This window comes from Macaca thibetana, chromosome 6 (assembly GCF_024542745.1).
Source record: "Macaca thibetana thibetana isolate TM-01 chromosome 6, ASM2454274v1, whole genome shotgun sequence".
NCBI lineage: Eukaryota > Metazoa > Chordata > Mammalia > Primates > Cercopithecidae > Macaca > Macaca thibetana.
In genome coordinates this window covers 128,019,345-128,044,004 of record NC_065583.1, presented here as the reverse complement: position 1 = coordinate 128,044,004, position 24,660 = coordinate 128,019,345, and the positions used below count along the sequence as shown (strand labels likewise).

The 24,660-nt window shown below is 32.7% G+C and overlaps 1 long non-coding RNA gene across 1 annotated transcript in view; it reads left to right on the top strand.

The window, feature by feature from the left end:
- Positions 1–24,382, top strand: part of LOC126956886 (uncharacterized) — a 34,580-nt gene extending 10,198 nt beyond the window's left edge. Inside the window, exon 4 of the long non-coding RNA XR_007726525.1 lies at positions 24,090–24,382. This is a non-coding gene — a long non-coding RNA (uncharacterized LOC126956886). The remainder of the gene's footprint in view (positions 1–24,089) is intronic.
- The last annotated feature ends 278 nt before the right edge of the window (positions 24,383–24,660 follow it).

The window sequence follows — 24,660 nt, the reverse complement described above, 5'->3', positions numbered from 1 at the left end:
ACAGTTGACCTTGTTATAGAAAAAAACAGAGACAGGAGGGAGAAAATGGATATTCTTGATTCATATTACATAACAAATATAATCTGCACAGTAAGATTTTATCAGTTACACGAAGTTTTCTAGAAACTAGATTAATATGTTATGAGTGAGTAAGATACAACTTTGCATAAATTATTTGCTGTTCAATGGTTTCAGATATCTGATTTTTTTTCATGATATTAAAAAACAGCCTGCAAATGTTATCAGTTAAGCAATAACCTGAAGGTGTTATATTTTACATAAAAGTACATATCTGGAGTTTGGCAGGGCAAAAAGACATTCTTAAGTATCCTCCTTTTTAATTTAGTTTTGCAATCATCTATGTATTTACATTCTAGATTTCAAGTAACTTAATCATGATTTTCCTCTCACTTCTACCAAACACAAGTGTGATAAAAACTGAGAAAAAAATGTGTCTTATACATGCCGGTCCTTTTGGGTACGGTAATTATGATTTTAAAACCAAGTATAAAGTACAATATTTAAAAATGAGTTTTGAATCTAAATGACATGTATTGTCTCAGCAGTTCTTATCACAATGGAAGCACTAAGAAAATGTGAATAGATTAACTCAAATGGCATCACATTTTTGACCACAAAGGGCCTTTATAAAAATTTTAAAATCTGAAGTTATCTGGGCGCAGTGGCTCATGCCTATAACCCCAGCACTTCGGGAAGCTGAGACAGGAGGATTGCTTGAGCCCGGAAGACTGAGGCTGCAGTGAGCAGTGATGTTACCACTGCACTCCAAACTGGACAACAGAGTGAGAACCTGTTTAAAAAAAAAAAATCTGAAATCGTATAAAAAGTTTGTTACTTCCTTTGAATTATTTCACTGCACACTGTGGCTCACATGTATGATAAAAGAGTAATAGGAGACAGGGACATTGGCCTCTCCTTTGCCAATGATTGACTCTGTGACTCTTCAAAGGCATATCATCGTACCTTTCTCAGTGGCAGAACAAGATGGCAGAAATAGATAATTTTAAAGATCGTTATTTTATCATTAAATGGCTATAATCTCTAAACTTTTCAAATAATAATAATGCAATACAAACAAGTTACAGAATCAGGATAAAGCTTAGGATTTTATGACTTTTAGGAATTAGAAACATTTAATGTATAGGTTTTGGTAATACTTTGGAAAAAAGATACCATGCACATGTTGCCTACTCTATGCAGGCAAAAAATTCTAAAATCAAAGAGATGATGGGGCTACTACTGTTGAGGTAACAGAGGCCAAACATGAGGGAAGTAGGTAAGGTAATGGTATTATTATGATTAGATAGCTATAGATTTTTATTTATATAGTTATAATCATTGTATCTATTTAATATTAATGATAATATTAAAATATGTAAACATAATCTAGATCATTCAGTTAGTGACCTTATGACAGATGTTGGTGTTTGTGTTAATAATTTCATTTTTAATCAAATAGGAATTTATCAATACTCTTTAATAACCACAGGCTCTAAAGTAAAGACCTGAGATGAGTGGTATACATGAGGGATTAAGGCCAAACAACACCACAACACTGCAAATGAAAGTTTCACAAAAAATCAAATAGAGCAAAGTCGGGGCGGGAGGAATCAGAGCAACATAGGACTCACTATAAAATAGTGATGAATGATGGTTTCCAGCTGCATCCATGTCCCTACAAAGGACACAAACTTATCCTTTTTATGGCTGCATAGTATTCCATGGTGTATATGTGCCACATTTTCTTAATCCAGTCTGTCACTGATGGACATCACGAGAACAGAAAACCAAACACCGCATGTTCTCACTCATAGGTGGGAACTGAACAATGAGATCACTTGGACTCGGGAAGGGGAACATCACACACCGGGGCCTATCATGGGGAGTGGGGAGCGGGGAGGGGGGAAGGATTGCATTGGGAGTTATACCTGATGTAAATGACGAGTTGATGGGTGCTGACGAGTTGATGGGTGCAGCACAGCAACATGGCACAAGTATACATATGTAACAAACCTGCACGTTATGCACATGTACCCTAGAACTTAAAGTATAATAATAATAAAAAAAATAAAAAATAAATAAATAAATAAATAAAATAGTGATGAAAGGAAACTGCGGTGACAATATTCCCTTGCCAAGTGCTTGTGTAATTGGTTTCAGTAAAACATTTTCCATTATTGCATTCATATTTATGTTTGAATTGCATTAGAATTTGACTTTGTTTTTCATTTGTAGTAACTTTTTGCATAATGAAAGCTAACTCAAAGAAGAAGAGAGCGATGCAACCCTGAGGGGTTATGTCAGTGTGCAAGGGCTGGGAAATGTGTTTTCAAGGTAAATGGAGTAGCCAGATGAAGACTCAAGGAAAGATAGAACTTAGAATAGTCTCTCAAGAAGAACTGGTAGCTGGGCAGAGAGAAAAAGGTGCTCTCTGCCTGAGATGAAATTGGAGATTGTTGGCAATGTTTAAATGTTCTTTGCAACTTTTGTGTCATGTCTTTATTATGGTTTTAAATTACTCAAATGCTTAAAATAGAAATTTAAAGGAACTATTTACAACTTACATGTTAATGTTAATAAATATGTTTATATTCTCAATTCAGAATGTTGCCAATCACTATATTGCTGAAAGGATTCTCCTAGGATGAAGCAACCATGAACGTTCCGTGCTCAGAATTCCCTTCAAAAGAACCTTCGGCAGAAAGCAAATTTAGCTGACAGCTTTCAGCTGCCACCATTTTTGATGCATCAAGGTAGTCATCCAGGGCCACATTTACCTTGCATTGCTCTCATCCACCGATTGAATATACTTTGCATATATTATACTTGCAGTAATCTTGAAAAATTAAAGATAGTTATTTAAATGTTTAATATTATATACTATGCACATTTATGAAGAAATTTGGTGATAGGAAGCTTACCAAAAAAATGTATAATTTACTATCAAATGTTTACCACAAAACACAATAAATTGTAAATCTTTACAGTAGATGATCTATAGCTTTTAAAAAGTTCTAAATTGCTGGAAAAAAATTGTCTTTTGAATTTTCTTCCAGTATTTTTTTCTGTGTATGTCATCTAAAGAGATGGTTCACAAAGGCTATAACAGAAACTATAATTAATAATATTTATCTTTAAAAAGTAAAGATGGAGAATGAGAAATATTTTCACATTTTATATTCAGTAAATATTTTTATAACAAACTGCATTACCTTTGCATTTAGAAAAAAATTATAAAAGTCAGGCCCTACAATTTCTGAGTTCTCCATATGTTTACTTTTATACTATTGATTTTATGAAATAAGTGCCATAGTTATATATTAAAATTATAATTAGATAATTACATGATAAACATATTGTATTTATACATAAAATATGTTAGAATTAATATGTTCAACATTTCAAATCCCTGTAATTTTCTTGACCAGAAAACTGGCTCAGAAAATCAATTGTATTTCCCAAGTTCATGTATGTACCTTTTGACAGAGCCAGCACTAGAAACCCTGTCTTTTGACTCAGTCAATCTATTAGACAAAAGTCTTTTAATAAGTGTATTCTATATGCCATTCTACAGTAGATGCTAGGGATACAACTGTACGCAAGGCAAATGCTATCTTTGCCTCCATGGGACTTACAATCTATCACAGAAGATAAATATAATCAAATAATTAGAAGTTTTGAGAGATATGCTTAATAGATACCAAATGATTTAGAAATATGGTAACAGGGTTTCCTAATCTAGTTGGAGGGATTGGGAATGGCTTTCCAATGGAGGTGTCATTTGGGTTAAAACATGGATGGTTTATTTATATATTTAGTTTAGTTTTTTTTTTTTTTTTTTTTTTTTAACTTGACTATCTTGTCCTATGCCATGTAGCAGGTTGTACTAAAGTGGCAATTGCACGCATGTTTCAAGCCATTATTCTCAGTGCCTACTTACCAGGCACTGAACATTCCCTTTACATCTAGTATTTACTATTGCATTATGCGGGGAATCATGTCTATCAACATCATCAGCAATATTTCAGCCATAGCACTTATCAAGCAGGGAAACACTCTCTGCCGAATGCCCTGTGTTTTCACCTGAATTGTTTCTGAACCAAACTGGGTCCTTTATATGTAGAATCTCTTTTATCCTTATATAGAAAATTACTGTTGAAATGAGATTAAAGTATTTTAATATGTGGTAATATTAGAAATATAAATTGAGCAATTATGAAATAAATGTGATAAACATTCTATTGATAGTGATGTATTTAGTTTTCATTTCTGCTATAACAAATTACCCCAAACTTACTGGCTTAAGCACTACAAGTTTATTTTTTTATAGTTTTCCAGGTCAGAAGTTCAACATAGGTCTCACTAAGCTAAGTTCAAGTTGTGCACAGGACTGCCTTTTTTTCTGGAAATTCTGGAGGAGAATCCATTTCCCTTCTATTGCAAATGTATAGAAGCTCCCCACATTCTTTGGCTTGTGTCCTACTTCCTCTTTCTGCAAAGCCAACAACATTATTGTATCTCTCCAACTACTCTTCCATAGCCACATCTTCCTCTGACCACAGCTGGGAAAGATTCTTCCCTTTTAAAGACTTAAAATCATTATACTGAGCCCACCAGATAATGGAGGATAAGCCTCCCTTTTTAAAGTCTTCAATTTAATTACATTAGCCATATCCTTTCTGACATGTAAGGTAACATATTGTCAGGTTCCACGGATTAGGATGTGGATATCTTTTGTGGGGAGATGGCAGGCATTATTTTGTCTACTTCAGGTTGAATATTATGCTTAATCTTTCATGTTCAGCTACTTGGTGAAAATAAATGAAAATTTAATTTGTAGAGAAGAGAAAAAATAGATTAAATATTAGTATACCACAAGTATTTTAAATCCTCCCTTTAGAAATATCTTCATTCAAAATTTGTAAAACTTGTCATGAAGCTCAAACAGTAAACCTTCAGTAGCGTCCATAAAACATGGTTTGCATATGGCCAGCCTATTATATTTGAAATTACAGAGCAATGATACAAAACTGATAGCAATAACTTCTCTTTTGTGGAAGCATGACTCTGTCCAAGTTCAAAGGCCTCAAACTCAGGGAAGCTGATGGTGTAACTTTCAGTCTGAGTTGAATGTCTGAGAAACTGGGGCTGCTGGTGTGAGTTCCGGAGTCCAAAGGCCAGAGAACCTGGAGCTCTAAAGTCCAAGAGCAGGGGAAGAAGAGTGTCAATTCCAGAAGACACTAGAGAGTGTGAATCTGTCTTTCCTCTGTCCTTTTGTTCTATTTGAGTCCTCAGCCAGTTTCATGATGGCCACCCACACTGGGTAAGAGGATATCTTTTTTCTTCTGTCCACTGATTCAAATGCCAGTCTCTTCTGGAGACACTCTTACAGAAATAATCAGAAGTACTGCTTTACTAATTAACTAGGTATCACTGAATCTAGTCAAGATGACACAGAATTAATCAATACAGTGTGCGTGTCTAGGGCCAATATCCTTAATGAACATAGAAAAAAAAAATCCTCGATAAAATACTAGTAAACCAAATCCAGTAGCACATGAAAAAGCTAACCTACCACAATCAAGTGGTCTTTATCCCTGGGATGCAAGACTGGTTTATGTATGCAAATTAATAAATATGATTCAACACATAAATAGAACTAAAACCAAAATTCACATGGCCATCTCAATAGATGCAGAAAAGGTTTTCACTAAAATTCAACATCCCTTCATGTTTAAAATCCCTCAACAAACTAGACACTGAAGAAACATCTCAAAATAACAAGAGCCATCTATGACAAACTCACAGCCAATATCATACTGAGTGGGCAAAAACTGAAAGCATTCCTCTTGAGAAATGGAACAAGAAAAGGATGCCCATTCTCACCACTCCTATTCAGCAAAGTACTGAAAGTCCTAGCCAGAACAATTAGGCAAGAGAAAGACATAAAAATTATCCAAATAGGAAGAGAGGAGGTCAAAATATCTCTGCTTTCATACACTATGACTCTATACCTAGGAAACCTCATAGTTTCTGTGCAAAATCTCCTAGATCCGATAAACAACTTCAGCAAAGTGTTAGGATACAAAAATCACTGTACAAAAGTCAGCAGCATTTCTAAACACCAACAACATCTAAGCAGAGAGCCAAATCAAGAATGCAACCCCATTCACAATAGTCACAAAAATAATAAAATCCCTGGGAATACAGTTAAAGCAGGAAATGAAAGACCTGTACAATGAGAATCACAAAACATTGCTCAAATAAACCAGAGATGACACAAACATGGAAAAAACATTTCATGCCCATGGATATGAAGAATCAATATTGTTAAAATGGTCATACTGCCCAACACAACTTACACATTCAATGCTATTCCCGTCAAATCATCAATGACATTCTTCACATAGTTAGAAAAATACCTAAAATTCATATGGAACAACAACAACAAAAAAGCTCAAATAGCCAAGGCAATCTTAAGCAAAAAGAGAAAAGCTGTAAGTATCACATTACCCAACTTCAAAATATACCACAAGACTACAGTAAGTCAAACAACATGGTACTGGTACAGAAACAGGCACACAGACTAATGGAACAGAATAGAGGGCCCATACATAAAGCCACACACCTGTGACCATTTGATCTTCAAAAAGTGGACCAAAACAAACAATGGGGAAAGAACTCCCTGTTCAATAAGTGGTCCTCGGATAACTGGCTAGCCAAATACAGAAGATTAAATCTGGAAACTTTCCTTACACCATATACAAAAATCAACCCAATATGGGTTAGACTAAAATCTAAAACCAAAAACTATAAAATCTCTAGAAGATAACTTAGGAAATACTATTCTGGACATAGGCCCTGGCAAAGGTTTCGTGACAAAGATGCCAAAAGCAATTGCAACAACAACAAAAATTCACAAATGGAACCTCGGTAAACAAAAGAGTTTCTGGACAGCCAAAGAAACTGTCTACAGAGTCACAGACAACCTACAGAAAAGGAAAAAAATTGCAAACTATGCAGCTGACAAAGGTCTAATATCTATAAGGAACTTGAACAAAATAGCAGAAACCAAAGAACCTCATAAAAATTGTGCAAAGAACATGAAAAGATACTTTCTAAAAGAAGACATACACATGGCCAACAAGCATAAAAACATGCTTAACGTCAACAATCATTAGAGAAATGCAAATCAAAACCACAATGAGATCCCATCTCACACCTGTCAGAATGGCTATCATTAAAAAGTCAAAAAATTACAGATGCTGGTGAGGTTGCAGAGAAAAGGGAATGCTTATGCGTTGCTGATGAAAATATAAACTAGTTCAGCCATTGTGGAAAGCAATTTGGCAACTTCTCAAAGAACTTAAAACAGAACTACCATTTACCCCAGCAATCTCATTACTGGGTATATAATCAAAGGAGTATAAATTCTTCTACCATAAAAATACATGCATGCTTATGTTAATCACAGAACTACTCATAATTGCAAAGTCCTGGAATTCATCAAGATGCCCACTGATGATAGACCGGATAAAGAAAATGTGGTACATATACACTATGGAATATTACACAGCAATAAAAAAAAAAAATGAGCTCTTGTTCACTGCAGCAACATGGATGGAGTTGGAGGCCATAACCCTAAGCAAACTAATACAGGAACTGAAAAACAAATACGACATGGTCTCACTTATAAGTGGGAGCTAAATACTGAGTACACATGTACACAAGGAAGGGAACAACAGACACAGGGGCCTAGTTGAGGGTGGAAGTTGGTAGGAGGGTCAGGATCAAAAATCAGATACTAGGCTTATTACTTGCATGATGAAATAATCTGTACACCAATTCGCTATGCACACAATTTACCTATATAACAAACGTGCACAGGTACCCCTGAACCTAAAATAAAAGTTAAATAACAAATAAACAAAAAAAGAAAAAAAAGAAAACACTAAATTTCTTCTTCTTTTTGCTCACTGATGTGTTGCACAGATAACGGGGAGATCAACTTCAACTTAGAGGAACTGGCTACATTGGGAATTGCATGCTATTGTGATCAGCTCTGAGTAGAGCAACAAATGCAGGGCTTTCCTGCAGGGTCACAGGTGAAGAGCAGTTTGAAGTCTATATTGTTGAGGAGGGAGGTGAAATTGAAAATATGGTTACAATACTCACAGAAATATTCAAATGTTTCCACAGTGTGAAAAACACATTAAAGTACAATAATAATCTGTCATCCTAATGTATAAATCAAGTACTACTTAAAACAGCAAAAATCAGAAGACTACAAATATTGGTTATGTGCAAACTGAAAATTTGTAATCTGATAAGCTTACTCTTAGACATATAATGATTTCCATGTGAAGATAACATTTCGTACTATTCAGGTACAGAAAGCTATACTTCCCATACAGTCTTCCTAAATAATCTAGCAGCAAAGTATAGAAAACCAAAGAAAAAATTAATGAAGAAAATAATAGAAACACAGTAATACTTCAATACTTTATTAGAGCTCTCTTAGTTATTGACAGATCATGTAGTAAAACAATAAATACAATTATAATAGATTTAATTAACTTAATTAACAGGTATGTGACTTGAATGAAGTGTCCTTCAAGCAGAAAGTATAATTTTGCTGCTAACACTCATAGTACATTTATAGAAATTGAGCATGTAATAAGCCACAAAAATCAAACAGCAAGATTTACAAGATAATTATGTGGCCACTAGTTACATAAAATTAAGAATTAAGAAGATGAACACAAATGGTAAGTTATAAAAATTTTAAGAGAAAACTCATAGTTAGGTCTACTTTCAAGCATTTTTTCATAAAATAAAAAATACACATGAAAACTAATAAAGCCACATAAAATCTATGAGCTAAATACAAAGTAAGACACAAATGTGATTTTTTATCAAGTAAAAATACAAGAAAATAAAATAATAATTAAACATCCATCTAAAGAACTTTGAAAGGGAGCAACAAAATAAACCTAAATGAAGCAGGAGAAAAAGATGTATGAATTAAAAAGCAGGTTAAGGACAATACTACAAATTGATAAATGCATTTTGATATCACTTTTGGTAAAAGGTAAAACATTGTGAAAGACAAAACAACTAATATAATAAAAAACACACATTAACAAAGAAAATATAAATGACAAAGAGTAAAAGAATATACTTACAACATATAATATACTTAAAATATAAAGGGAACTTTTTCAATAGGTAATTTAATTTTATAATATTTCATTATATTACACTCATTAGTTTAATAAAAATAAAATTATTTTATTTTTGTTTAAAACTTTTGGATATTTTAAGCTTTAATGTTTACATTGAGAATGCCTAACATACGTTTTAATAAAATTTACCACACCATAAAATAAAAGATGTCAATCTGTGAGACCACCCAAATAAATGCTAAAATGAATTTGAGTAAATTTCATGTATCATTAGGATAGAAACTAGATATAGAAGAAAAAATATGTATATATATTTTGTATTATATTTTAAGTTCTGTGGTACATGTGCAGAACATGCTATTTTGTTACATAGGTACACATGTGCCATGTGGTTTGCTGAACCCATCAATCCATCGCCTACATTAGGTATTTCTCCTGATGCTATCCCTCCCGTAACCCCCCACCCCTGACAGGCCCTGCTGTGTGATGTTCCCTTCCCTGTGTCCATGTGTTCTCATTGTTCAACTCCCAATTATGAGTGAGAACATGTGGTGTTTAGTTTTCTGTTCTTGTGTTAGTTTGCTGAGAATGATGGTTCCAGCTTTATCCTTGTCCCTAGAAAGGACATGAACTCATCCTTTTTTATGGCTGCATAGTATTCCATGGTGTATATGTGCCACATTTTCTTATCCAGTCTATCATTGATGGGCATTTGGGTTGGTTCCAAGTCTTTGCTATTGTGAATAGTGCTGCAATAAGCATATGTGTGCATGTGTCTTTATAGTAGAATGATTTATAATCCTTTGGGTTTATACTTTTAACATGGTAAATACTATGTTTTAAACTACCAGCCAACGTTATCTTTATAAATGTGACTTTAGCAACATGCTCATGAAAATCAAATACAGTCATGCATCACTTCATGACAAGGATACACTCTGAGAAATGTTTCATCATGGGATTTGGCTATTGTGTGACTATCATAGAGAGTATTACACAAGCCTAGATGGTAGAACCTACTACATGCCCAGACTATATGGTACAGCTTATTGATCCTAGGTTACAAACCTGTACAACATGTTACTGTACTGAATACTGTAGGCAGTGTAATACAATGGTAAGTATTTTAAACACAGAAAAAGTACAGTAAAAATATGACTCAAGATTTTTCAAGGCCAGGCGTGGTGGCTCAGGCTTGTAATGCCAGCACTTTGGGAGGCTGAGGCAGGCAGATCACCTGAGGTCAGGAGTTCAAGACCAGCTTGGCCATCATGGTGAAACCCCATCTGTACTAAAAAAAATACAAAAAATTAGCCAGGCATGGTGGCATGGGCCTGTAGTCCCAGCTACTTGGGAGGCTGAGGCAGGAGAATCGCTTGAACCTGGGAGCCAGAGGTTGCAGTGAGCTGAGATCGTGCCACTGCACTCCAGCCTGGGTGGCAGAGTGAGACTCCATCTTAACAACAACAACAACAACAACAAACAACAACAACAACAACAAAAGATTTTAAAAAATGATGTGTCTATATAGGGCATTTACCATAAATGAAGCTTACAGGACTGTGACTTTCTCTGGGTAAGTAAGTAAGTGGTAAGTGAATGTGAAGGCCAAGGGCATTACTATATAGTACTGTAGACGTCATACATGTTGTATACTTAGGCTACACTAAATTTATAAAAATAGTTTTCTTTCTTCAATATTAAATTAATCATAGCTTACTGTAACTTTTTATATTATAAAATTTTTAATTTTCTAACTTTTTATAATAATATTTAGCTTAAAAAACAAACACATTGGTCAGCTGTACGAATATAATATTTTTCTTTATATCCTAATTATAAAAGTCTTTAACTGCTTTACAAATTTTTTAAACGTAAAACAAATGAAGACTTAAACACACAAATTAGCCTAGGCCTACACAGAGTTAATCATCAAGATATAACTAGACAATAGGAAGTTTTGGCTTCATTATAATCTTAAGGGATCATCATTGTATATGGGGTCTGTCCTTGACCAAAATGTTGTTACATGACACATGACTGTATTAGACAATCATGTCTTCTACCACAACTGTAATTAAACACGTTTCTAAGTTTTAGCCACTGCAAGTTTGTAAGAAAAATAAAGTATCTGCTAAAAATATATTTATAAATAAAATCTGTTTCATTTAAGAATATTATATATTTTATTGCATCCAAGACAGTCAATTTAAAAATTAAAAGAAAAATTAATTCCTCAGTAAATTGACTAGCTATATCACTAAAATCCTAAATGAAATAACTTTTCATCATGCTATTAGTTATCTGTAAAAAGTGAAAATGAAGAAAATCACATTCACCGTAGCTATCAAAAATATAAACTGGGGAATGACCTTAACAAAAAATGGCAGATGTGTATAAATTTAAAACATACTGAATACCGTATATGAAGAAATGCGTGTTTTCTCATCTGAGAAGTTAAAAGGCTAATTCTTTAACAAGAGATGTAAACATGAAATACAATATAAAGAAATGCCCAGACATATATACAGATACTTTGACAAACTTATCCTCAGATTCAAATGAAATGTGGAAAAGACAAAAAGAATCAAAGATTTGACAAAAATTACTGAAAAGGGACATTCACTTTCAGATATTAAGATGTATTAATACAAAAATTTAAAAATGTGCTACTATGTACTAAAGACTTAACATAGCTGGATCAATCACACAAAATAGAAAGCTTAGAAACATACCTACAAATATTTAAATGGTTTATAAATGCAATTGTTATCACATTAAATCAACTAAAAATTTGGGATGGGAGGGAGAAAGATTAAAAATTAAATCAATCAATCAAACAAATAAAAATACCCTAAAAACATGTTGATGATTATTTATGCAATTTCACAATATGATCTTTTTTTTCCCCCAAAAGAAGAGATAGTATACAAGCAAACAAGAAATGATTGGTAGGTGAATATTTTACACATAAAGAACTTATAGAAACAAATAAAACATGAAGATCCCAGGGAACATTGAGCAAATGAGATAAACATCTAAGTCATAAAATTTGAAACACATAGGGTCAGTTAAACTATGAAAAATTTTAAGCATCTTATTAATAAATTAATAAATGTGAGAGATTATTTTTATCTACCAAAATGGTTGTGGAGCTTAATAGTTGAACATAGAAGAGTTAAACTGCATATTATAATTGAGCTTAAATCTTGGCTTCACTTTACTAGTTTGATGATTTTGAGTAAATTATTTTAATTCTCCATGCTTTTGTTTTCTCATCCGAAATGTTAAGAATACTATTATACTTCTGCTTCACAAGTTTGTTGTGACGATTACATGCTTTTGTGTCTGTAAAACACTTGTTTCAATGCATGGCACTTAGAAAACACTCAAAATTACTAGATTTAATGTACATACCCAAACATAGAGGAAATATATAAATGAGTTCACCATTGCAATAGAATAGAATGCAAACCTTTGCAATAGAATAGAATGCAAACTTTAAAAAATCATGTTACCATGGATAAAATAGTCATTATCTCTTGACAAGTAGAAAATGTTCAAATAGTAAATATGGACTTTTGTTCTGAGCTATGACAGTAGCTATTATGGGACTAGCTCTCCTACTGAAAAGTATAACATTGATTAACTACATGAGGTATGTGTTTCAATATATTGGACAAAAAAGAACAAGACTATGATCCTCAAGACTCATCCAGGGAATAATTTCTTGGCCATGTCACAACAAAGTAGGGTCTAAACACACCCCAACAGTTTGAAGTAGCTTAAGAGGCTGGGCAAGGCTCTAGGTGGTAGAGATCTGTGCAGAGAGAAGCATCAGAAAATTTCTGTGAGTCCTTGGCCAAAAGCAGAGCAAAACTACACAAGACTCAACAGAAAGTGGCTCCTATGGCTTGGGAACAGAAAAGCACAGAGGTAGTACAGATTAAATAATGCTAGGAAACTTTGCAGTTCAGGTGCATGCAGTGTGCAGACATGGTTAGGTTAACACACTGTGAAAAATCTGGGCATTCAGCTTAGGAACCAGAAAGGCTATGAATTAAAGAGTAAAGACAATGTCTTCAATTAAGGCCTATTCTACCTCTTCTCTAACTAAGTCTAAAATCAAATCCTGGAAAAACCTTTAGGGAGATGGATTCTGGACATCTAGTTCTTCAAGTGGGAGGGACTTCAGAAAACTTAGATGTCTATGGAATTGCTCTAAAAAAGCATAATTCGGCTGCAATCAGTTCAAGATGATCATCCAGTTGTAGATTTGCCAACAAATGCAAAAAATTCCTTCGGACGAACAAAATAGAACTAGAATTTCTAAACATGTCATCAACAAAGTATAATGTGAAGTAAGTAACACATGGAAAGAAACAGGAAAATGTGACCTAGAATCAAAAATAAAAAGTTCATAGCAATATTCAGTAGCAGTCAACAATGAGATAGCCCAGACATTGGATTTAGCAATGAAAGTCTTTAAAGAGGCTATTATAAATATGTTTACAGAAATAAGGGATAAAGTGTTCAGAAAATTAAAGGTCTTAGTGAGGAACAGAGAATATCAGCACAGCTACTGTGTAAAACAACTCAAGAGGAAATTTCAGAATTGAAAATTATAAGACAGAAATGAAAAAACAAATCACTGAAAGTGCTTGACAGGAGATTGAAGAAAGCAGATGGAAGAGTCACTAAGCTTTACAAAAGATCAATAGAAATACTCCAATCTGAAAAAGAGATAAAAGAGATTGAAGAAAAATGAACAGACAGTTAAGATACAAAAAGAGTCAAAACATATTTCCAAAAGTCTCAATAGTGAAAAGAATAACAACAAACTGTGCTAAACATTTTGAATAAGTAATGGTCCAAATTCTTCCCAAATTTGATGAAAATATTTACTGATTGACTCAAGATTTCAGCAAAACCCTAAAACATAAAGTACCAAAAACAAACAAACAAACAAACAAACAAAAACCTGTAATTAAGCAATTCTTAGTCTAACTGCTAAAAACCATGCTAAAAATGTCACCTAAAATCTTGTAAGTAGGGAAAATATCTTTCAAAAATAAGAAAGAAATAAAAATGTTTTTTAATGAACAAATGTTGAGAAAAAATTGTTGTCATTAGACCGACACTAAATTTATTACATTTGGAAAATGGGCAATGTCAAGTCAGAAGTAAGAACTGAGGGATGCATATGATTAGCTCCAGAGAAACAATTGAAAATTATTTTTAAAAAAGAGGGGAAGGAAGAACACAGTCACAAAAAGGAAAATTCAAATAAAGCCCAACGTAAGTAGAAGGAAAGAAATAATTACAAGGCAGGAAGCAATGAAATAGAAAACAGATAATAAGTAAAATTAACAAATCAAAAACTGATAAAGACCCTAGAAAGACCAATGAAGGGAAAAACAAGAGAAAGTATAAATTACCTATATCAAAAATAAATGAGAAAATATCATTAGAGATCTGACAGGCACAAAAAGAGTAATAAGAAAATGTTATGAACAACTTTTGCAAACAAAGATGAAAAGGCCAAAATCCTTGAGAAGTATAATTTTCCAAATTGACTGGAGAAAACTATGTAATTTAACCAAACCTTTAATATTTATTAAAACAATACAATTAATAATACCAAATCTTCCCATAAAAACTCTAGACTAAGCTAACTTCACCAGAGATTTCCATTAAAGAAGAAAATCAAAATCAAAAGTAATTTTATGATTCTGCCATATCCTTGATACCAAAATCTGGCAAAGCCAAAATAGGAAAAAAAAAAAAAAAAATAGAGACCAATACTTCTAATAATCCTAGAAACAAAGTCCTTAAGAATACGTTAGCAAATGGAATCCAACAATAGATAGGAAAGCATGGTGGATCATAAGCAAGTAAGACTTATTCTACAAAAGTTTGTTTAGCATTTAAGATCAATCAATATTGATCTTCACATTTATTAAAGAATGTGTTCATTTCAAAAGATGCATGAAAATTGTTTGACAAATTTGAACACTTATTTATAACTCAGCAAATCAATAAAAGGAGGGATTTTTTTTTCAAACTGATAAAAAGAATCTATGAAAACTACATAATTAACATTGAAATTATAAATCTTGCCCCAGTAGTTGGGAACAAGGCAAGGATGTTTGTTCATATTTCCATTACATATTGTACTGAAGGTTTAAACTATTACAATAAAGAAAAATTTAAAAACTAAATATAGAATTGCCATATATTCCTGCAATCTTTTTACTGGGTATATATCCAGAGGAAAGGAAATCAATGTATCAAAGTGGTGTCTACACTATTCACAATAGCCAAGATACGGAATCAACCCAAGTTTCTATCCACAGATGAATGGATAAAGAAAACATATTATATTTACACAATGGAATACTATTCATCCATACAAGAATAAAATTATATCCTTCTTGGCAACATGGATGAGCTTGGTGGTCAGTATGCTAAGTGGAATAAACCAGGCACAGAAAGGTAAATACCACATGTTCTCATTCATACATGGAAGCTAAAAAGTTGATCTCATGGAAGTAGAGAGTAGACTAGTGGTTACTAGAGGCAGGGGAAGTGATGGAGGAGGGAAAGATGAAGTTTGGTTAACAGATAATAAAGTACAGTAAGATAGAAGGAATAAGTTCTTCCATAGCACTAAGCAGTGACTATAATTAACAATTTATTGTATATTTTCAAATAGAAGAGCAGATTTTGAATGTTCCCAACACAAACAAATGATAGAAGTTTGAGGTGATGTATATGCTAATCAGCCTGATTTTATTGTTGCTTATTATATATATGTTTCTATAACACTATACCCTATAAATATATATAAATATTGTGTGTCATTGAAAAATAATGATAAAAGCAAACAATTAAAGTTTGAAAAGCTAGCATTCTAATTTGTCCCTATTTATAGATAACATGATTGTCTATGTTGAAAATCTTAAGGAATCTATTTAAAAAACTACTAAATTTAATAAGCGTATTTGGCAATGTCAAAGGATATAAGCTCAATATAAAAAAATCAGTTGCATTTCTATATCTTGAAAAGAAAACCTTGAAGATAAATTTTAAAATTTATAGTAGTTTTAAGAATATTAAGTAGGAATTGATATGAACATTCATGTGCAAACATCTACACTAAAAAAATAGAAAATATTGGTAGGAGAAATAAAGAAGATCTAAATAAATGGAGGAATACACTGTATTAATGGATTAGAAAAACCCCATATTATTAAAATACAAATTTTCTGGAAATTGATATGCAAAATAAAACCAATCTCAACCAAGTTCCCATGTTGTTTTTTAAAATTTTCTAAATTGTGAGGTGGGGGAAGGGGGAAGGATAACATTAGGAGAAATAAGTAATGTAAATGACAAGTTTATTGGGTATAGCACACCAACATGGCACGTATACATATGTAACAAACCTTCACGTTGTGCACATGTACCCTACGACTTAAAGTATAATAAAAAAGTAAAAAAAATAAAATTTTCTAAATTGACATGTGGATTGTGAAACATATATAGACATTCAAAAGACCACAAATAATCAACTATTAAAAAAAATACAAACAGACAGATTGGTGGAACAGAGTAAGGAATTCAAGGGATATGACATGTTGTCAATTAATTTTTGTTGAAGGGACATATCAAAATCAATGAGGAAAGTCTTCTTCACAAATTGTACTGAAACAACTAGATATTAGTATGGAAGAAAATGATGAACCTTAGCCCCTCCCTCACATCATATGCAAAAGTAAGTTGTTTTGAAATAAATCATATAACTAAATATAAAGCAGAAAGTACAAAGTTTCTAGGGGAAAACATAGGAGAAAATCTGCCCAACCATGAGGTAGAAGAACATTTCTTAGAAAACAAAAAGTACTAATAATAAAAAAATGAAAATTTTTGTATATCATCAAAATTAAAAACTTTTGCTCTTCAATAGATGCTATTAAGAAGATGAAATGATAAGCCACAAATTGAAAAAAAGTATATATTCTGAAAGAATTACTTCCTCCTAGAATATGTGTATAGTACTTAAAATTAATAAGACAATGCAATAAAAATTGGCAAAAGACTTTAAAAAGTGCTTCACAAAAGAATCAATGTCCGATAAATTACTTCCTCCTAGAATATGTGTATAGTACTTAAAATTAATAAGACAATGCAATAAAAATTGGCAAAAGACTTTAAAAAGTGCTTCACAAAAGAATCAATGTCCGATAAACACAAACAAATACTCCACTAGGTCTCAGCAAAATGCATGTTAGCAACATACACATGCTAGAATAATTAAAATTTAGAAGATGAAATATACCAAGTCTTGGCTCAATGCAAATGTTTTTCCACAGGTGAATGGATAAACAACTGTGTTCTCTTCATATAATAGAATACTAATTAACAATAAAAAGAACACACTATTGATAAACACATCAACATAAGTCTCAAAATATTTTGATAAGCTAAAGTAGCCAGACATGGAAGAGTGTATATTGCATGATTTCATATATATAAACTCTAGAAAGGGCAATCATACTTTCTAGTGACGGAAATCAGTGGTTGTCTTGGGTAGAACGTGGGAGTGGGTGTTAACTTAAAAATAACGGAAGGGGGCTTCCTGAAATTATATCAATGTTCCAGATATTGATTGGAATGATGGTTATATAAGGGTATAGAATTTTCAATATTCATCAATCTACTTACTTAAAATGGTGCATTTTAAATATTTCATATATATGTCATTATCCCCGTTTTTGTAAGTGTAAAATTAAGCTGAGAATTCATTCACTAAAAATGAACATTTATTATAATTCACGGTGTTCTTATAGATAATTTTGATTCTGCTAGATTTCAGGGGATTTTTCCTAGTTTCCTCTATTGAATCTGTATATCCATTAGATAAAAATAACTGTTATCAATAAATTCAAAACAGAATATATTCATTTATTTAAAGAAGACATGTTACAAAATTTAGGTAAGTAGAGAATACAGGCAAATCTCAATTGCTTGGTAGATTTTGCTTAGTATGAAAGAAAACTTGCTTGGAAAATCATTTGAAATTTCTAAAGATACTAATTTGAGCCTTTTGAAGAAGTTATTCACGATATTTGAAAAGGATGTTTGCCATAAAAATGGAATACAAAAACAATTTTACAGAAATAAATAGTTATTGATCATTGATGGACTTATGGATATTGAAAATGGAGAGCAATTTCAAATAATTTGGGATTTGCAAGTATGATTACAGAAGAGTACTAATACCATAACAACAACCTGAAAAGTGGTCTGACTTATAGCAAAGTGGTAGATTATGGTATTGACTACCAGACAGAGTTATATTAACATATCATAGATACTTAACACATACTTATTTAAATAATATGTGCTGAAAGTAGAGTAGAAAAATAGTTCACATATCACAGAGTCTAAAACTGAGACTAAGAGACATACTGACTTGCTGATGGTCATTGAACAGTGAGTTTTTGTTAATAATGACAATATGCTTTTTCAAAATAACCTTTTATAATGTAATATTTATGAGGGTGGAGACTCTGATCTTTACCTAGTATGTGGAAGAGTATCTGAGGTTTAGGCGTGCTATAAGTATATATTAAATGAATGAATACATAATGCTAGTGAACTCCCATCAAATATTTCACCAAATCATCACACATATTAAACATTATAATTATATTAAAACAATAATAATAATAATAATACACTGGAAAATATAAGTTGTTGAGGTTTTTAAGACAGAATGATTGCCCTTCAGAAGTAAGAGAACATCTGGAATTTCACTTTACGCTATCATCATACTGCCCTACTCTGACCCCCTGCACTATTCCTGCACTTTCCACTTCTTTTCACTTTGTCTTAATCTCTAGAGATCCAAGGAATAATAGATCTTGTGGGGATTTAAGCCTACATAGCTGTCACTTTCCGTGTTGGAAGCAGAGTTTGCTTTTCTTTTTCATTTCTACAGAGCATTTATTTTTATTTCATATTTAAAGACAAATTCTGTCTTTACATGTCACACCAACCTTCTAGTGTACATGGAATCAAATCCCTAAAATAATAAATGATTTTTCATGAAAGGTGGAATGGATTTTAATCTTCAGTTATTCTGATACATCTCTCAATGTCAGTTTTCCGGGAGGTGTTAGTTCCATTTTCAACATATACACGGCATCAATTAGTTCCATTTTCAACATATACACGGCATCAACATAGTGTCAAAAAGTGTCTTTGTCACAGCTTGTATCCCAATGGAACTATAAATTTCATTTGAAATCATGCTCCCTTTGTGATACAAGCAGATTATAAAGAAATTTATTGGAAAAATTATTTTTATTATTTTAATATCTTGCCTATGTTCATTTAAGGGCCATGATCCAACATGTTCTCTTTTGATACACCAGCTAGACAAATGATTTATAATTCTTTTGGATGCAAAAATCTAAGAAATATTTAAAAATCATGAACACCCACTTCAGGATTGATACTGCATAAGGTTACTCTAATTTTCATGTGAAGTCCAAGTGTTGTAACAATTATGGCTCATTATGTTGTCAAAGAGAGACCTGTATTCAGTAACTATTTCCAACTCAAGACAGACTGTGTTATTGCCAACAGGCTTTTCAATAACCTGTGACAATCCAGCTTGCAGAGGTTAGAATTTAGCCATGACACTGTCATCGTTTTGTCTCAGTTCCTAAATTATCCAGCTTTTTTTTTTTTTTCCAGAGATCTCAGATAAATCCCTTATTCTTATTTATTCTTTAAGGGTTCTTCCTCTTAGTTCTCGGCATAATAAACATGTTTTCCGAATGATTATATTCTTCAAATTACCTATGGCTTTCATCTAGCAAAGAATATGAATGGAGAAAACAGAAGAAGAGGAAAGACAATCCAAATGGAATACACTGTTTTTACTTAGCTTCTATGGAGGAGCAATAAGGTCTTGCATTTAAGGTATCTCATTCATCTCCTTGGCTGTGCACCTTGTCCATTTACAGCCACCTCCTATGACCTTGTTTACTCTGGAAGCTGCTCTTTTACAGATTATGGTGAGGCAGGCACTAGTGAATAACTGCATGACAGTCACCAATTCATATGCTTCTGGTGAAAGCATAATAAGCATCCTGTTTTAGAAATACAAATAAAATGACTGAGTGATAGATAGTGTTTCTAATCTGACACACAAGACTTGAAATATAAGACTTCAATTTAAGCTTACAGGCAGAATTGCTTAGTTTAAAACTGTTTTCCTCTTCTCCAAAGTGAAAATGCAATTCCATAAAAGTTTAAGGGTGATGATCCATTTTTGTATGTAGAGAAGTTTTAAAAAAGCAAGTAAAATTTTGTCAATTATTTGGATTACAACGTAGTTTACTTGTTTCCAATCCTAAAAAGGGCACTCAAAGAAGAAAAAAAGAACAAGGATGAGTGTTTCCCTTCATTTACCCCTGCTCTCTGATACAAATATTTAATGTCTTGGGATCTAACAATGTCTCTTGAGTTGGGTTAATTGAGAGGTGAGAAAATGTATAAAAAGATAGCTACAGTCCTTCAAATGAAATAAGCCATGAAATCACCATCCTTATCATTAAAACTTTAATCACATTGAATTTATAACAATAATTATGAGAGTGATGGTGTTAATGGAGTAGGGGTAGGAGATGAAGTAGTGGCTGTTGTGCGAACATTATTTTATAACTTGATAATATCATTTTTGTATTTGCTATTAACTTTTCAGTGTAAATGTAGGGGGAATAAACTTTTCATTAAAATTTGTCTTGTCTAAATAGTCTTAGTAACTATTATATGAATATATGTATGTACATGTGCATACATCCAGTTAGTGAAATATTTATCTATATACATATACCTAAATACACATATATGTATACATATATACAATGCATCCACATGTATGTTTAATTCATTTAGATTTAGGCTTAAAATAGCGTTTTTGTTTGAAAAGGGCTCTCATCAATCTGGGGATAAAAGAGGAATGAGTTTGATTTATTGAATACCGCATGCATAAATGAAAGAAATAGAAAGAGGGTCCAGCCAAAATCTTCTGATGGCAAAGACTGACAGTCAGATCTGGCAGGATTTGCTTTTTCTTTGCTTCAGGAGTCCCCATTGCCATTTACTGATCAAAATGAGGAGGAATATTGGGGTAATTAAAGTTAATTTACTGGCTCATAAACTTTAACACATTTGATGATGTGTAAGGCCCTGACTAGCACAAAAAGCAAGTCAGAAATTATTTTAGGCAAAAAGCACTGCACACATTTGTAAGTAGCTTTGATCAATAAAACAGCAACTCTATATATCTATATCTATATCTATCTATATATATCTCCCATTAAAAACTGACATATTTTAGTTTCCTGTATACTTATTTCTATTATGTTTGGTTGTAACCTTCTAAATACAGTCATCAGTGTTCTTACTTCCAGAATGCCGTGAAAACTTAACAGTTTGTATATAAAATGAGCCTGAAAAATTCCAAGACCTCTATGAGAGATCTAAACTTTCTATTAATGATTCAACTTTTGGCATTAGGTAATAATCTTTATTAAATCTTACTGTGCTTAGGAGAGATGACATTCATACTTATCATGAATTAGTTTATCATGCTCTGTCCCAAGAATCTACAAAAAAGGAGACAGGAGAGCAAACGCACACCATAATGCACAGTGTCAGGGGTATTACAAACTGCCATAGGCCAGGGGAAAGGAAACTGGAAATTAACTGTTTTTTGTTTTTTTCCCCCAATTTTTGTTGTTATTTAGTCCACGCTGCAATGCAAGGAAAGACCCTGACTTACTCTTTAAACTAGAAAAAACAGCTTTATTTTCTGAGGCATTTAGAAGGTATTGACAATGTCTGGTTGACACTTTGGTGCTTTTCTGTGGCATTTGTCTCTGTTAAGCTTGAGAAAGGTATCATTATCGTCAATGCTCTCCCCCACCCTCAACATCTATCCCCCTTTCTATAAATCCTGATAAAATAAAAAGATTTTTACTTGGTATTTTCTTGACTCTGTATTATTTCACAATAGTATATATGAGTGAAAGTCCTGTTCTTGTAAGAGTGTTTGTTTATGGTGTTATTTATTTATTTAATTAATTATTCATATTCCAGATAATGGAGGATCAACTGGTAGAACTGAGGTCAAATCGAAATATACCATAAATGTGTGATTTTAGAGCAGAAGACAGCTCCACAGATATGGGTTGACTGTCACTGACTATGGAACGGTCATCCCCATCATGGTTAGGCCTATTAAATGGCATGACTCTTTAGCAGGGCATGTCAAGTCAGTGAAGAATGGTAAAGACTAAGCTACATGCATGCTAATCTGGAAAGTATTATGAAACTGCTTTGCAACCAAGGTTTCTAGTTTGAGATATGACAATGTTCAGTTTATTACTATGACAAAAGAAAAAGGAGAATTGTTCACAAAATTGCAAGCCTTATACAGAAATGTCTGCCTTTTTACTCTTTGGTTTATTATTAAATATGAATTTAAAAAGTAGGATTTAAGAATAGACATGAAAATGTTATCCAGAGTGGGAATAAAAATGAATACTAAGAATATATCTGAAAGATATATCCAGCCTAGAATTCAAGATGTCAAGAAAACTGAGATTCCAAAATCAGGGTTGTATAAAACTGAGCAACAAACAATAGAAGTCAGCAATCACAAAGCAAATGTGCAAGAACAAATATAACAGGTTAGCAATTCTCCTTGCCTGTTAGGAGTAGAGACCATTTATTTCTCTCCAGAGAGAAACTGAACATTTTTAAAGCCATAATTAATATTCATGTGTTTTAATTTGTGAATTTTTCTTTTTTTTTTTTTAACAGAAATGGTTGTGTTCTTAGGAAATTTGCAGTCTGATTATAACACAGACTGATTTATAACATTGTCTTACTTATACAGGTAAGTGTTCAAAATAGATTCAGAGTCAAAAATCTAATAATATTCAGAGAAGGAATGCAAATTCCACTCAGATTCTATAATGTCAGACCAGTTGGAAAACACCTGTGTTTTGCCCATATTGGGGCAGTGTTGCTCACTGAGATCATATAAATGTAAAGAATTTGGCAAGTCAACCAAATCTATCTTTTTTCTTAAAGTTATACATTTTATTGTTAATTCTCAGGAATTAATATAGTTAACTGTATTGTGTACAATGACTTTTGATAGGTCACATTTTCCCTAGAAAATTTATCATTTACCCTTAATAATTTTGACTTATCTCATTTTGTAAGGAAATACTCCATTAAAAACTTGTATAGTATTTTTAAAATTAGCATCTTTTGATTCTTAGATTTTGAGCCAGGTCTTGGACAACTATTCAAGTGACTTTGATCAAAATCTTTGGAAAATGTAATGTTTTAAGGACAAGTTTAATTGAATCACAGTTTGAAGTGGTAGCAAAGTGAGTTTGCCCTTTGTCATAACGTACCTAGGAATCCTGATCTATATTCCTGATTGCTATTGATTTTTCTAGATTTCATTATAAAATCAATAACTGTTGCACAGGGTAAAATAGTTTACAAGGGTTGCAACATACTGTGGACTTCTGAAAACATACTGAGCTCGGTGAAGCCACCCAGGCAGCCAATTAGGAGAAAACATCTATTAGGTAAAAACAGGGCAGTCCCATTGACTGCTATTGATTTTCTTAGCCCTGTGAAAAGACAATCAATTAGATAAAGAAGGCTAATGTTACAGCTGCAATTTAATAACCCCTAAAAAAAGAAGGAGGGCTATTGATTCCTGACATGGAATGTTGAGGCTTATTGAAATATACTGAACTTCACCTGTCTTTTAATCAGGCCTGTGGAGAAGAGAGGAAGCCCTGCGATTGTAGCCTTGTGGTATAGAATCCCAATTGTTAAAGAGCTTTGGTGATGCCAGACCTAAGAGATGCAAATGAAACAGAACTTTAGAAGAAACACAGGCCCAGATTGAATACAAAATCATGGAAGCTATTGACAGAAACTGTCTTGGTGAACGTTGTTTTTTTCTCCATACAGAGCTCACCAGAGTACCACCTGTCATTTTCAAAAGCAAAGTCAGTTTTGCCAACCAGCCGTGAATGACAAATAAAGCTTTATATGAAACACAAGGGCATATTATGTGCTATTGTGAGTTCTGCTAAGTGCTAATTTATCTGGCTTGTTCTCTTCAGCAAACACAGGCATAGACACATGAAATAATCTACCTAATTACGTAGCTATTTAGGAGAAAAACAAAGCAAGGTGTTTTTGTGTGTTGCAGAAGGTACATGATACAAGAAAGGTTTTCACAAGCCCTAACATAGCTAATGAAAATAAATGAAATGTTGTAAGCTGCAACAATTTTAGAACAAATCAACTTTTGCTAGTTTTGGATTTAGGGAGTCCC